The sequence below is a fragment of the Megalopta genalis genome, chromosome 4, assembly GCF_051020955.1.
Source record: "Megalopta genalis isolate 19385.01 chromosome 4, iyMegGena1_principal, whole genome shotgun sequence".
Taxonomy (NCBI): domain Eukaryota; kingdom Metazoa; phylum Arthropoda; class Insecta; order Hymenoptera; family Halictidae; genus Megalopta; species Megalopta genalis.
The window spans coordinates 30,590,798-30,606,135 of NC_135016.1; the positions used below are offsets into that span (position 1 = coordinate 30,590,798).

The 15,338-nt window shown below is 38.0% G+C and overlaps 1 protein-coding gene across 4 annotated transcripts in view; it reads right to left on the reverse strand.

The window, feature by feature from the left end:
* The window catches only part of chinmo (Chronologically inappropriate morphogenesis), a 116,405-nt gene that overhangs the window by 15,403 nt on the left and 85,664 nt on the right, over nt 1-15,338 (reverse strand). The gene's annotated exons all lie outside the window — the stretch shown is intronic.

The following is a 15,338-nucleotide window of genomic DNA, read 5'->3' on the forward strand; positions in this document are numbered from 1 at the left end:
AGAATCTAACTGATTATGTTTGGATTCGTTTATAGTTTTATTTAACAATTGAATGCAGAATTATTAAGATGCAACGGTGCAGGAATCGATAAGCAATTTTTTATTCTGCGTTCAATAGATCTTCGCCGACACGATTAAATTTTGCGCATTATAATTACAAAAAAAAAACTGAAAATAACGTACACATTTCGATAAGAAAAGTGGCAAAAAATTGTTTTCGCGTATGCTCCGCTTGATACCAAACAATTTTTGCTGGAAACATTTTTTCATACAACATGTAGTTTACAAAACAAATTAAGGCGAGAGAGTCGAAACGTCCACGCTGTGTATCGGGAAGTCTCGATGACTAATAACATTGATAAATCCCCATTGGGCAGGAATGCATCATCGCGGATGCTGAAAACCGCGAGATATCTGACGGAAACAGTTTCCTCGAAATGAAGGGTTCGCTGTTTGTCGGGTGCCGATGACATAACTCTTCCCGAAATCAAAATAAAGAGCGCTTTTCCACGCGTGGCCCGGATAAAAAGAGAGTCTTCGAACCGTCCCGTGGGAAATCTACGAATCCTTGGGCGATCTCGTCGCGACGCGAAGCAGCGCGGAGCGGTTCGAAGCTGATTCGAGCTGAACGGAGCTGATCGGATCCGAGCGGCGCGGCGCGGCGCCAGGGGAAAGAGGAACGCGTGCGCGTCCCGTTGTTTGCCGCGTTCCTCGAGATCGAGCGAGGGAGGAGGACTCCTCCGATGGATCGTGGATCGGCCAGGCCTTGACACATTTCGTTCGGTGGCGCCAAATTGGTCGACGGCGGCTCGTCGCTCGGCCCGACCGTCCTTCCATCCGAACGAGAGGAGCGACGAAGAAGACGGGAGAGTAAAAGAGGAGGCGCGATGTGCTGACAACGGCTGAACAACAGACAGCGTTTGGAAATCTCCGACTTTGGTTGCTAATTCGATGTTAACGATTAATCTATTGACAGAAAAGATAGTACTCTTTTTTCTCTCTCCCTTTCTTTCTTATTGTCTCTTTCTCCCTCTTTCTCTTTTCTCTCTTTCTCCCTTTCTCTTACTCTCCCTTTCTCTCTCTCTCCCTTTCTCTCTTTCTCTTACTCTCCCTTTCTCTCTTTCATTTTTTCTCTCTTTTTCTCTCTCACTCCCTTTCTCTCTTTCTCTTATTCTCCCTTCCTCTCTTTTTTCTCTTTCTCTCCCTTTCTCTCTTTCTCTTACTCTCCCTATTCCCTCTTTTTCATTTTTTCTCTCTTTTTCTCTCTCACTTCCTTTCTCTCTTTTTCTCTTTCTCACTCCCTTTCTCTTTTTCTCTCTCTCCCTTTCTCTCTTTTTCTCTCTCACTCCCTTTCTCTCTTTCTCTTATTCTCCCTTTTTCTCTTTTTTCTCTCTCTCTCCCTTTCTCTCTTTCTCTTACTCTCCCTTTCCCTCTTTTTCATTTTTTCTCTCTTTTTCTCTCTCACTCCCTTTCTCTCTTTTTCTCTCTCTCACTCCCTTTCTCTCTTTCTCTCTCTCCCTTTTCTCTCTTTTTCTCTCTCACTCCCTTTCTCCCTTTCTCTTATTCTCCCTTTCTCTCTCTCCATTTCTCTCAATAGTTTGGTATTATAGGACTGTAGGTTAAAAAATATATTTTTACGAAACGATGTACACACCTGTCCAATGAATGAATAATCCCCTGTGAATGAATATTCCCTGAATTATATATATATATATATATATATATATATATATATATATATATATATATATATATAGAAAAAAAGTAACGTTTTTCACAGCCTTTCCACGTCAAAACTTATACAACAGTATTATACTTAATACTTATACATCTTTCTTTGTACGTCTACAGATGTTTTGCAGGTGCCATTTTGTTCTTGCTTATAATTGGTAACAAATTTCATTTCTTAATTGTCAGTTTCACCCTACATATTCGTTGTGCAAAATATTTGCACCAACGATGACGGCAAATATAATGATAAAATTCATCTTATGTAAATAAGATATTAATAGAAAAATTAATATGTCGGTCTATTTTATAAGACGCGCGGTGAGCAAATTCGAGAACGAGTTCCATTATCCCCGCGCCATTGAAACGCATCGTTTGTCAATTGTTTGTCGTCATTTTCGCCGTCCGAAGAGTTAAAAAGTGTCGCGATACACCATGTTATACTATTATTTTCTCGATTGAAACACACAGTGGTTACAGGACATTAATTTTTCACAGTGGAATATTAATCGCGAAGCACTGCCGACGAACGCAGTTACGAAATAAATCATAAGTCATGGGCCTAATTGATTGGAAAGTTACCCGTCGAGGGGTCTTTTCACGAAAGGGTTTCGCTTTTTTACGTAACGGAGGATTCGTTGAACGATCCTGTAGTAGCTAAGCAGGCTTCCCAAGGGAAATAGCTGTACAGAACGTAATTCGGTAGTTTGCATGAAATTGTCTTTCTATCTTGCACTGTGTGGAATACTTTGTTAAGAAAAAAAAACCGAGATGTTTCATAGTTGCTTCACATTACGCTGGTATGCATACGTACGGTCTATTTTGAATTTACAGGTATAGTTGTTCTCAAGTGTTCGCATAGTACATGACCCGTTTTTCAAGTAGATACGCTTTACTGTCCATGAACTTATCAAATTCATAAAAATATAAGTGTCCGATTCACCGAAAACGAGACTCGAAAAATGTGAATTTGTGTAAAGATGAGTTTAACGAGAAAGGAGGGAGGGGTTCTGTTTGTTCGTCCATTTTATCGCGATCACGAATAAATTCCTGCAATAATTGAAAGGAATTACAGGGAATAGAAGCGATGAATTTTTATTCGTTTTTATAGCATTCGCAAAAAAATTGTTCAGAACTTTATATTATTTCATAAACGTTTGTTGCAAGTAAAGATATTACTACATCTATAAAATTTATTTCTCCATTCGAAACGGATTTATTTTGATTTTCATAGCATTCATAAAAAAACTTTCCAGAGTTTTATATCGTTTAATAAACATTTGTGGCAAGTAAACATATTATTATAAACAATGTCCATAAAACTTATATATATTCACTTGTACAATACTTGTTGTATCATTAAAAGACCGATAAAGCGAAATTGATTAATCTTCATTCTTGCGCGCAAACATTTTCGCGATATTCGTTCATTTTGTTGCAATCGTGAAAACGCTTCTGCGACAAAAATTCCCGCTGTATGGAAAGATCACCGCGACGCCAAAAAATTCTAGAGAACGGAACGATCTGTATGGAAAGCGGAGCTGCAGCGGTGATCCCGAAACATCTCTAGAGATCTCTTCACCTAAATCCTTGAGCTTGACCACTGGAACACATCGGTCGCAGGTGATTCGTTCATGGCGGATCGACGCGAGAACCGGCGAGAATAAAGGGTGGTTCCCGTGGGATGAGAAAGGAGAGCGGCACGTTGGAGAGAGGAAGACGAAGCGAACAGGGGGAGGCACAGGGGAATAGGGCGAAGAAAATCAATGTCAGCGAGAGAACGTGGCCTGCAGCCCGAAATCGGGGGAGCCAAAACACCCTCCTTGTTCCTTGGAACCCCGGTCGATCCCTTAGCTGCAAGGAATGCCAGTGTTCCCCTTGCACCCCCGTCGGTGCCCGTAGGAAAACCATAACCTGCACAACGGTCCACTTTCGAGACCCCATCGGATCGGAATACGGCTCTCTCTCTCTCTCTCTCTCTCTCTCTCTCTCTTTCAATCGGGAGCTGTGTGCTCCCTTCCTGTTGTTCCTGCTGTCAGATCGACGCGAGTTCTCTCTATGTTGACTCGTCACTTTCGATTTCAAGCTTAAAGACGACACACGCCGGCCGCGCGTTGAATTATTTATGGAGATCGGCGATCTCGATGCGGCGGAGCGGGAGCACTGTATTTGGGGAAATGGTTCCGAGTCCTGGCTTCCTAGCCATCGTGTATACCAAGGTCGAGTTCAAGTTTCCGTTCGTGTTTACCTCCCATCGGCCGATAATGGCCCGCACGATACGTCCGCCGCGATATTTAACACGCGACGTTGTAAAATATCGCGAGCTTGTCCGAACTTTTGCCGTGTGTCGCGCTTATGCTCGCGATTCTCTCTAATTGTTCTTCGGCTTGTAAACGGAGATCGACGATCTGGGAAGTGTGGAGGTACGGTTATTCGAGCCTCGCGGCACGTTTTCATAGCTGTTATTATAAAATAACTGTTATATCAATATAATCGATTTTAATATCGAGCTATATAATAGCTGTCATTAATAAATAATCGATTATTATAAATTACTATTGACTATTGTATATTACAATTAAATTATAATCGACTATTACGAGGGAAACCGAAGATTGTAATTAATAAGAAAAGAGTGTGAATTGAGATAAAACTTCGCGACCAATCAATTAATATGTTAATATATAATTTTGATCGCCGTTATGATTAACATTATATTACCGTTATTATTAATATTGTAATTATTATTAAAATGTGAATTTGTGTAAAGATGAGTTTAACGAGAAAGGAGGGAGGGGTTCTGTTTGTTCGTTCATTTTATCGCGATCACCAATAAATTCCTGCAATAATTGAAAGGAATTATAGGGAATAGAAGCGATGGATTTTTATTCGTTTTTATAGCATTCGCAAAAAAATTGTTCAGAATTTCATATTATTTAATAAACGTTTGTTGCAAGTAAAGATATTACTACATCTATAAAATTTATTTCTCCATTCGAAACGGATTTATTTTCATTTTCATAGCATTCATAAAAAAACTTTCCAGAATTTTATATCGTTTAATAAACATTTGTGGCAAGTAAACATATTGTTATAAACTATGTCCATAAAACTTATATATATTCACTTGTACAATACTTGTTGTATTATTAAAAGACCGATAAAGCGAAATTGACCATTATATATTATAATTAAATTATAATCGACTATTACGAGGGAAAAATCGAAGATTGTAATTAATAGGAAAAGAGTGTGTGATTGAGATAGCTTCGCGACGAATCAATTAATATGTTAATATATAATTTTAATCGCCGTTATAATTAACATTATATTACCGTTATTATTAATATTGTAATTATATTAATTTACGAACATTTATCGAACAAGATATGTCTTCCGGAAGCTTGTTTCGTCGAAATAAAACAAGCAAATAATAGTTATCGAAATTATTGTTATGGGCAATTTAACTGATATTACCGAGAACGTAATTCCAAATTCGGTCGCTTTACATATATGACACTCTTAACGAATGGAACAGCTACAGTTCGTCGATACGTTCGCTGCGCAACAATGCAGCCACGTGTGCAAATTGTTATCTCGGTGACGTAAGAATGATGTGTACGCGTTGATCGTTGACGCAAGCGAAAGTTTGGCCGATTACCGTGATCTCCCGGAGACCCAACAATGCGTGCGCTAATTGAAAGTATTGGATCGATCATTGAACCGCCATACGGGCCTTGAGCCAATGATCTCACTGATCGATGTCTGTATAGGATCCGTCGATCGATCGAAAGATTTTTGCATTTATTGCCGCGATTATGTTCTGTGACGCGTATCATTTTTCACGAGCCTTTCTATGAATATTTCTTCGGTTTTTCGTTGATTCGTTGTCTCCGTTAGTTTCATTTTAACTTTTGATTATTCAGATCGTAAAGATGCATTTATGCATTTGAATTTGTTTAACCATCGCTGTGTGGTTACCGGGTCATTTTGCCCCGATGTATTTAACACGTTCCGTGCCACGTGTACCATCGATGGTACACGCTTGCATGTTTACTTAGTGAACTGAACAAATTGTTTACAAGAAATTTAGAACCGAAGAATCAATTTCCACCGCAAGAATGGGCGTTGATAAGTTTTTGTTACGTTGTTATGTGTACGAGAATTAATAATTGCACGTAATACATCAAGTTTTAGTAAAATATCAAAGTGTGAAGATTCGAGTAAAAAAAGCTCGGCACGGAACGTGTTAAATCGTCGCTCGATTGCTCGAATTATGTCGATTTAAATAAAATAAAATGTTGTTAGACCAGAGGTCTCCGCAAAGTACTTACAAAAATATGTTTTTGAAACATAAACAATATATATATATATATATATGAGGGTTAAATGAACGCTACTTGGAACAGTCGCTTTTGGTGGCTCGTAGATCCAGCGTTTTACTCGAACAAGAAAGCCTTTGTTTCCAATCGAAAGACTATAGAGGACGGTTCAGTGATTTTATTTATACATCGAGCGACTATAAATGTTTCCGTAGATGATAATCGAAATGAAGGAATGAGATTGTTGGAATTTTTGCGGAAATTTATCGAACAAGAACCGCGGAATGTACGCTCGCGGCGCACAACGAACGTTCAGACGTTTTTATTTCTTGGTGATCGAAAAATTTATGTGTTTCTCGCACTCTGCTCCGAGGCTTTCGAACGGTAGTGTGTTACGTGCACGGTGCGATACTCGAGATAAGGATCTCTCTGATAAGTCAGTGACCGAGTCAGCTGCGAAACATTGTAGTTCCTATCTGATTTCCACTTGCCGTAATGTTGTTAATCCGAACATTTGATTACCGGTGCCCGAAACTTCCTCGATCGATGCAAATTACCAATTAAACGTACACGTTTAGCATTCGACGCGTTTCCTCGGTCGAACACAAAATAATTCGTTACGTAAAAGATCGGTAAAAAAGTTGGTCGTAAAACAAACTTCCACGTTGCTCTTCCACAAAATCGAATGCGAACGTTCGCACGTGTCTGTCCGGTGTCAACCTCTTCTACTTGGTGGAAAGCTTGTGGCAGCTCGAACTTTCGAAACCGGAAGTGTGTAAATACACGGTACAATAAACGTTGCTCGAAATCATCGACAACGCGCTCGCGTAATTCTTGTGCGAAACATGCGAATAGCGTGGAATTGTTAAAAAAACGAAATGATCACAATATTGTATTCTATGAAACTCTCCCGTCTTTCACCGGAGAAGACTTTCGCGCATCGATAGTATTTTTAGTGCAACTATATTTCGATATCTTACTGAATTAATTCGTTTGAAACACTTCGTGTTTCAACAAAAACTGTTAATTCGAATAGAGTGCGAATCTGTCTCGAACACCTAGTTAAATTAATTCGTAACTACGAATGTGGCGCAAATAAAAATATTTTCGCGATTTATCCATTCGTATTGTAAGTATATAGAATTCTATTAAAACGATTTTTAACGATAATTAACGATTTTATTAAAAAGTTTAAAGAATAGCTTAATATAGATACAATTTTTGTATTTGCTATGGAATTGTGTTTAGGGTATACAGTAATAATGACTGGTTTCTGATATTTTCGTCGACAGTTGTTGAAACTTTAAAGATCTTTCTATGAGAAACTTTTTAATAAGTACCGACTCAATTAATAACTTTTAGGTTTTTCGAGGTATTTGAGCAAAAACTTAATATTATTATTATTATTATTATAGTATTATTTCTAATTTAGAAATATACAAATATAGCTTTTTTTGATTTTTACTTCAATATCGGTACAAATGTAGAAGTTACTTCGATCCTATAATTATTCATAGCACTTTAGGTGACCTCCTTTAGCTGAGACACTCTGCATATTTAAAACATCGTAATAGAAATAATATATTCCAACATATTCGAAATAATAGGAAATAGAAATATATAAATATGATATGTTGTAAAGTTTTAATATATCAGAAACAATAGGAAATCGAAATATATAAATATGATATTCTGTTAAATTTTCGTTCATAATCGGTAACAATGTAAAAGTTACTTTCTAGTCTATAATTAAGCACGCCGCTGCATAAACACGGTTCGAATAAATCGAACTTTCGCCATTGTTACGAAACAATCTACTCGTGTCGCGTTTAGGTCTCGGTAGTGTTGAATAACGACCGCTTTAATTAACAAACATGCAGCACAAGTGACGGTTCACGGGTCATCTTGCTTTCGCATAAATGCATGAAAACCCATCAGAATCCTTAACACGTTGAATGCCACGGGGGTCACCGGTGACCGGCACTTAACTTGGCGGTGACGCCATGGGGGCCACCGGTGACCGGTGCGCCCGAATTGATAGAAATATATATAATTTCAAACAAATGTCAATATCTAAAATTTTGTATTATTACCATCGTTGATTCTAACGGTGACCCCTGTCGCAATTAACATGTCAACCATGGTTATACACTGTAACTTATCTATTGCAGATAATATTTCAACGTTATATGTATCGCATGAAAGAAAATTCATCGTGGCGCCACGGACAATTTCTGTAAAACCGGCGTAGCATTCAACGTGTTAACCCTAGAAAGATAACCATATGACAACGTACGTAAAAGATAACCATACGCTTCAGAGGCGCATGCTTTTCTAAGGCGTCAATTTTATACTAACAATGGATATTTATTTAAGTTAATCTAGTCATTTTAAAGGTTTGGCATTATCGTAAAAATAAAATGCATTTATATTATATTTTTTTATATTTTAAGTAATTTTAAACTTAAATCACTAGACCTCTATGAAAAATTAACAAAAATCAACAGTCTTCGCAGGCGCCTCTGCGACGTAGGTTATCTTTCTCGGGTTAAGAAGGTATACGAATTACGTATTTATATGTACATTTCCCGATGAAGACGCACCGCAATCGCCAAATTATGGTAACCATGATAACCGTGAGCGAAACAAACGATGGTCGCGCGATGGTAGAGCGTCGAGAAAATGAAACGAACGGTTTAGAGTTGCCCGTGCATCCGATGATTTCCGGTACACCCATCTCCGGTGCAACGAAAATATTCCGTGACGTGAATCGGTCCCCGAGAAAGAAGACTAGGAGGAGAAAAAGAGAAGTGGGGAAAGGGGCCGGGGGCAGGGAGGGGACGAAAAAAAGATAGAAAAAGAAATGTGGGTTGCGGTGCGAGGCACAGAGTCGTCAAAGGCTCTCGCGGAGAGCTCGTGTGTACGTGTGTACTCGGCCCACTCCACATAGTTGCGCACACAAACGGCCGGGGAGCACGCAAACCTTGTGCGTTCACGAACTTTTGGCGGCACGTGCACTAACACAGCCGTACCGGCAGCTGCACACACAACCAGCCCGGCCGTCCGTGCACGCACGCATTCGTTTATTGATTGGTGCGTGCCGCGATAGGCTCGGCTCTACGAAATTCGGCGCCCCAGAACCACGCCGGAAAACTCCGGATGCATTCCCGAATTATTTCCCTCGCCGTGTCGCCGTTCGTTCAGGGAAAACCGCCGGATTTTTTCTAACATTTTGCCCTGTGACATTTTCTAACGGATCAATCGACCGCACCTTTTGCACCGCGTTGAAAATATAGCTTCGATTTTTCGATATTATAGTCGAGACGGTGCCGAGGTTTCTTTAGTACACGGTTTCGTTAAACACCGAAACCGTATATTATTATAACCGTATATTATGAAACCGCCGTTGTTTCATAATTCTTCAAATCGTAAAACTGCTGCCATTAGAAATTGTTGAATATATTTCTTTATTCTACAAAGAACAAAGAAATGATAAACATCGTGAAGAATTTTAATAAATTCAATCTTGTAATTCTTATAGGGCATTGTTACTAACTAAACTTTGTTTAGTTCGAAGCTAAGAATATTATGATTCGTATTTTTCCTCTCAAGGTCATTTTTTTCAAGTACCGAAGGTCATCGTTGTTTTTCTTTTTGCAGATTAACCGTTGTATCAGAATTTGGTGTATTTGTTCATAAAAATTTAGTAGATTACGAATAAAGTACAATTGGTTAATGAAAGTTGAAGAGTAAACGATAAATGGATGGATATTATTAACCGAGGACACCAACCGATGTATCTTTTCAATTTTGCTGTCGCGAATTAAATTACTTTGATTTTCTGAAAATTCCGTAGATTTATTTTGCATTCAACAGAATTTGTAATCGAATACCTAAACGACTCCAGAGATCGCCAATTATAAAGTCTTTGAAAAAACATCCATTTTCTGGAAGTCAAGCTTTCGTTTTCGTTGCTGGTCTAATCGATTACCGATTACTCGTATTTTGGGAATTGGCTAAAATATCGATCCAAATCTGGCATATTGGAGTCATTCGCGACCTCGGTATTATATTTTCTTTTATTTTATACCGAAAGTTTAATTTTCTGTTTCTATTATTTTATACATTAGCCAAGAATAAAATACAATGGATCGTTTATCTAGAATTAGGTTGACGTATCTTCTATCACTTTTCATGCGTGGTTTATCATGACCCCGGTGTATACCAGTTACTTTTGTGAAAATCATCGTACCAATTAAAGGTTAAGCATCAACCACTCAGATTAAATGGGACTGCCTTCTGTCGTCTCTTCAACATTTTCGCATGGAGATCTTTGTAATCGGATAATCCAGTAGGATAATTCTGATTTATCGTCGGTCGCATGAAATACGCTAAATTCGACCGACATTGCGGAATCGCGGGTGTTGCAGTAAATTTGCACCCACGCCTGGCCGTCGCCAATTCCATCTACCCTCTCCCACGAGAACATTCGCAGCCGATTTGTGACCTGCTGACGCTACTTTGTGGCTTTTCCTCAACATTGTACAATTCCACGCGGTCTACTTCTCCTGTACACTCAACGACCGTCGAAAATAACCACGCGTCGAAAATATTGTTTAAACTTTAAAGGGTTAAAGCAACGAAGACATTTCTATTCGACATATTTACGATCACTGTCGCACACGTGCGACGTCCACGATCTCGTGATTTACGTAAAAAAGGATAAATTACTTTGATTACATGTTCTTCGAAGTCGCAATTAGACCGTGGATTTTCCACGCATTTGTGACAAGAATGTGCGGATCGAATGCAGAACAGTCGAAATAATTTAATGAATTTTAAAAACTGCCCCATTCGTTTGCACCGTTAAAATGATTAAGACCAGAAATAAGCAGCTCCAGTATCTTGTAATTAATGCTGAACAACGCAGTCTAGTTATAATTAGATCTTATGCATTTACGACAAAGATGAGTGAGTCGACTTTTAAAATTGTGAAAAATTTTAACGAACTTATAAGAACGTTAACATACTATGTTTTACTTGTTAACATTATTGAGGAAGGAACGACATCTCTATACGTGTTTTGTTTCTTAAAATTGATACAGGGAATTATTACTTTGCACAAAGATCCGTGGTCTAGACAAGATTACGTAGCGCAATGTACAGTGGCCGACAACTTTGTTTTGCTAAATCGTTTTAACCTTTAAATGCATGATTTTTTGTTTTGAATTTTTAAAAAATCGTTTCTTATTGGAATGTAGTCATAGGTTACGTAAAAAATAAATAAAAAAATCTAGGTAATAATATTGAGTATTTATTTTGACAAAAAGTTGTATGTAGACTTTTGGCAACAATATGCGTTTATTACTAACATTTGTTGTAGACGTAAACAAATGGTCATGTATTTATATTATCTATTAGTATAGGAATTTTCACATTATTTATAAATGAAATGCAGTAAAGCAATTGCGATTTTTGTTGTGACGCAAAGCAATTAGATAAATCACTCCTTTATAGGAAACTCGAAAAAAGAAAATATCTCTCCAAGTAACACATCGAAGGTTATCACCCGCCACATTAAAATGTCAAAAAACATATAACTTACTCGCCAAAAGTAATGTCAAGTCTTCTATTTCACACATGGTCTATTGTCTATTGTTATCAACGTGTATTCGGAAACGCACATACTCAGGTTTTTGAATCAAATTAAGTGGAACTGGAATGTAGACAATTGGCAACAATATGCATTTAAGGGTTAATATTTCATAGTAGCGACACATTGCTGCGTTCAATAAATTATTTAAACCGTGGAGGATAAACCAAAGATGAATCGAATAACGAAAGAAATGCGGTTGCAATTTTTTCGCACCTATTCAAGCTTTTTCACTCGTCTATGGTTTCGAGCGGTGCTCGAAACACAAAAAATGTTCGTACGATTGCGCGGATTCGACAGAGGATGTTATGGCAACGCGGTTCCATGCGGAGGAGATCGTGAGCCAGAAAAGAGAGAGAGAGAGAGAGAGAGAGAGAGAGAGAGAGAGAGAGAGAGAGAGGGAGAGAGAGAGAGAGAGATCGCGCGCGAGAGAGAGAGAGAGAGAGAGAGAGATCGCGCGAGAGAGATAGATACAGGAAGGGAGAGGACGAGCCGTTGCAGGAGGAAGGGCGGGTACGAGGGTTGAGTATTTCCAACGAAGATAGGGTTACGCATTGTGCGTAGGAGGGTAGTGCCGGGCCAGCACGCCGGCCTGTTGTTTTATTCGTACTTGTCAGAGCGAGAAGCATAGTAATAAAGCTTGCTGAAGGGTCGAGATGTATTCCGGTTGTTTTGTGATAGCCCCGGCGCGCGGCTCTCGAATAATAAAAATGAAAATTCTTCCGCGCAGAAATCGTCGACTTCGCAATATGAATAATTTCGGGCGCGTGATAAGAGACCCGGATGGGGACTTCGTCTAAATCTCTCGTTCGTTTTCGAGGACACGGTCACTGTGGGGACCGTGATCGAGCGAACGGAAGATTAGTTAGCCGTTTTTCGAAGGAATATACTCGCGTCACGAGGAAACGACCATATTTTGCGTCACGACGAGCATTTTTATGAAATTTTAGCGAACCGAGAGAAATGAACGTCAAATAAAAACGTCGAATAAGTCAATTCAAGCTTTAAAAACAACATTTTCCTATGAAATTCACACAACATTTCATATCTATAATAAATTTCCATTAATCAAGACTAATAAAATTATAAATTAAAATGTCGCATAATGTAAAAATATTTTTGAACGATGAAACCGAGTCAATACTTTTTAAAACGGCATAACTTTCAAAACTGGTCCAAATACTTTTCTTTTAATCGTGTTATTACTTGAAATAAAAGAAAAATGTAGAAAATACTGTCGTTCTTTCGTTTTCTTATCCGAGCCCGTAGTGACAACTTAAAAAATAAATTTGTTACAAAAAACAACGAAACCGCAGCTTGTCCATTTTTCGCACCTTTGTCCTACCTACATTTGCCCGAGCGTTTAAATATCGACGAGAAGAGAACAGAATTTAATTTCTATTTAAAAGAACGGAATAACATTCATTCTTAACAGGTTATCACCAGAAATCTCCCTCAAGAGTCACATTCTTCGGAGTACGCATGGGGTTACGGAAGATACTAACTACCATTATGGGGGAGAAGTTGTACGTATAGCTTCGTGTTAGCTACCTAAGATACGCCGATAGGGGATAGTTAGGATAGTTTCGGCCGTCGTCAACACTAATTGCAGACCTGTAATCAAACGTAGCTGGCACCAGAGGCATCTTAGAATGTCTCTCGGAACAAGCTCGACATGTTACAAACGCATAAAATTCGTCATCTAATTAATTCCGATCTTTATTTCTGCGCGGAGAACGATGTTTGGGTACCTAAAGTTTGAGAATACGAATCGAGGCAATTATTGCCACCGGCAATACGGGACTCGTACGTAAGTGGCCAGATACTCATCGCGCCAAAAGATGATTATTAGAGCCAATGATTCCTCGTTGTCAATGCTCGAAGGCCATCTAAATCGGGAACGCTTAATCGACAGCAGATTCATTTGAATCGCGCGTTTCTGAGATTATTAGAGTACGTCGTAACGAACAATAGAATGTGGATCTTATATACGCATTTACAAGAAAAATGAGTAGATCAAATAGGAAACGGTAATAACTAAAAGAACTTCAAAATTATTTCCAACTCGTTAAAACGATTGAAAAACAATTCGGTTCGCGTTTGACCGGCCTGTCAAACCCTATTGTATCCAAGTGCACGCGTACCTAACGAATTTTCAAACTCGATATTCTCGAAAACGAAGCACCGAATGAAAACATTTTATTGTATATTTATGGCTCAGTTTTACGCGAGGAATCACTCCCCTTGCCAATTGTGCCATGATTTTCCGAACACCCCGTATATAAGATTCACCGTATACATATATGTGCCCATAATTATGAAAGTGGTCTAAGTCAAAATTTAAAAAAAAATGAATTTAGCACTTATTTCACACGACATGATTTTAAACTAAATTTATTCAATGTAATTTTTACGATATCGTCAAAAATGAACCTTTAGATAGTAGTTGCGATTACAACGTTATACGGAATTCATTTAGTGTTAATTATGAAACTGGTCTAAGTCAACAATTTAAAGAAATTATATAATAAAAATTATATGATAAAAATGGATTACTTCTTAAAAATGATTAATAAATGTTTATGAATTATTTCGTTAAAGTTGTTGTTTCAAATGGACCGTTTATTTTGAAAGTGGTACAAGTTCTTTTTTTTAAAGAAATTCAAAATGCCGAATCTGAGCTTGTATTGTCTAAATACCCCACGCAACGCCACTTATAATTTCTTTCGATGACGTTGGACTTACACCACTTTCAAAATAAACGGCTCAAATAAAAATCGCAATTTTTTATTACTTTAAGTCAATTATAGGACATTCAGTTAATTTTGAAAATGGTCTAAGTCAATTCAAGCTTTAAAAACAACATTTTCCTATGAAGTTCGCACAAAATTTCATATCTATAATAAATTTCCATTAATCAAGACTAATAAAATTATAAATTAAAATGTCGCATAATGTAAAAATATTTTTTAATTTATTCAAATGCGATTCATTAAATATCTCGAAACACACACACACAAGAAATATATGACTTAGATCACTTTCATAATTATGGACACATATATAAAATATTTTTCACAATTATTCCGATACATTATGGTATATTTAATGTTGCCAATTGATTCCTTTGTCAAAATTAACTTTTACGCAAAGAATGGCCGCTCTACGATATGTTATTGCATATGTTCATAAACATAAATATGCAAAGCATCCGCAAAAGGTACGAAATAAAAAAAAATGCATTTTTAGAATCGTCCGATCGCAAAACAAAGTTTTGTCCGGATCCCATTCTTTCAAATGTGTTTCCTATGAAAAAATATGCGTTCGCATGAACTTCCGCATGAACTAATAATAAATAGACAGTTTATCGTGCCGCGCGAATCCTGTCATCGGAGCAAGACAATTTCTAAAACAAAAATTTGCATAAATACCCGTGATTTTGTTACAGAATGACGAATTCTGCGGATAATAGACCGACTATTTCCGTCGCGCTACGAAATATCGGGGTTGCAACGGCGCTCGAAGTTTCGACGAAGGCGCGAGCACGCCGTTTCGTTCGAATACGAGGCAGTTTATCAGGCTGGCTCGTACGACAAACCCTTTGACAGCGTTATCACGAAATATTTCGTGACCCG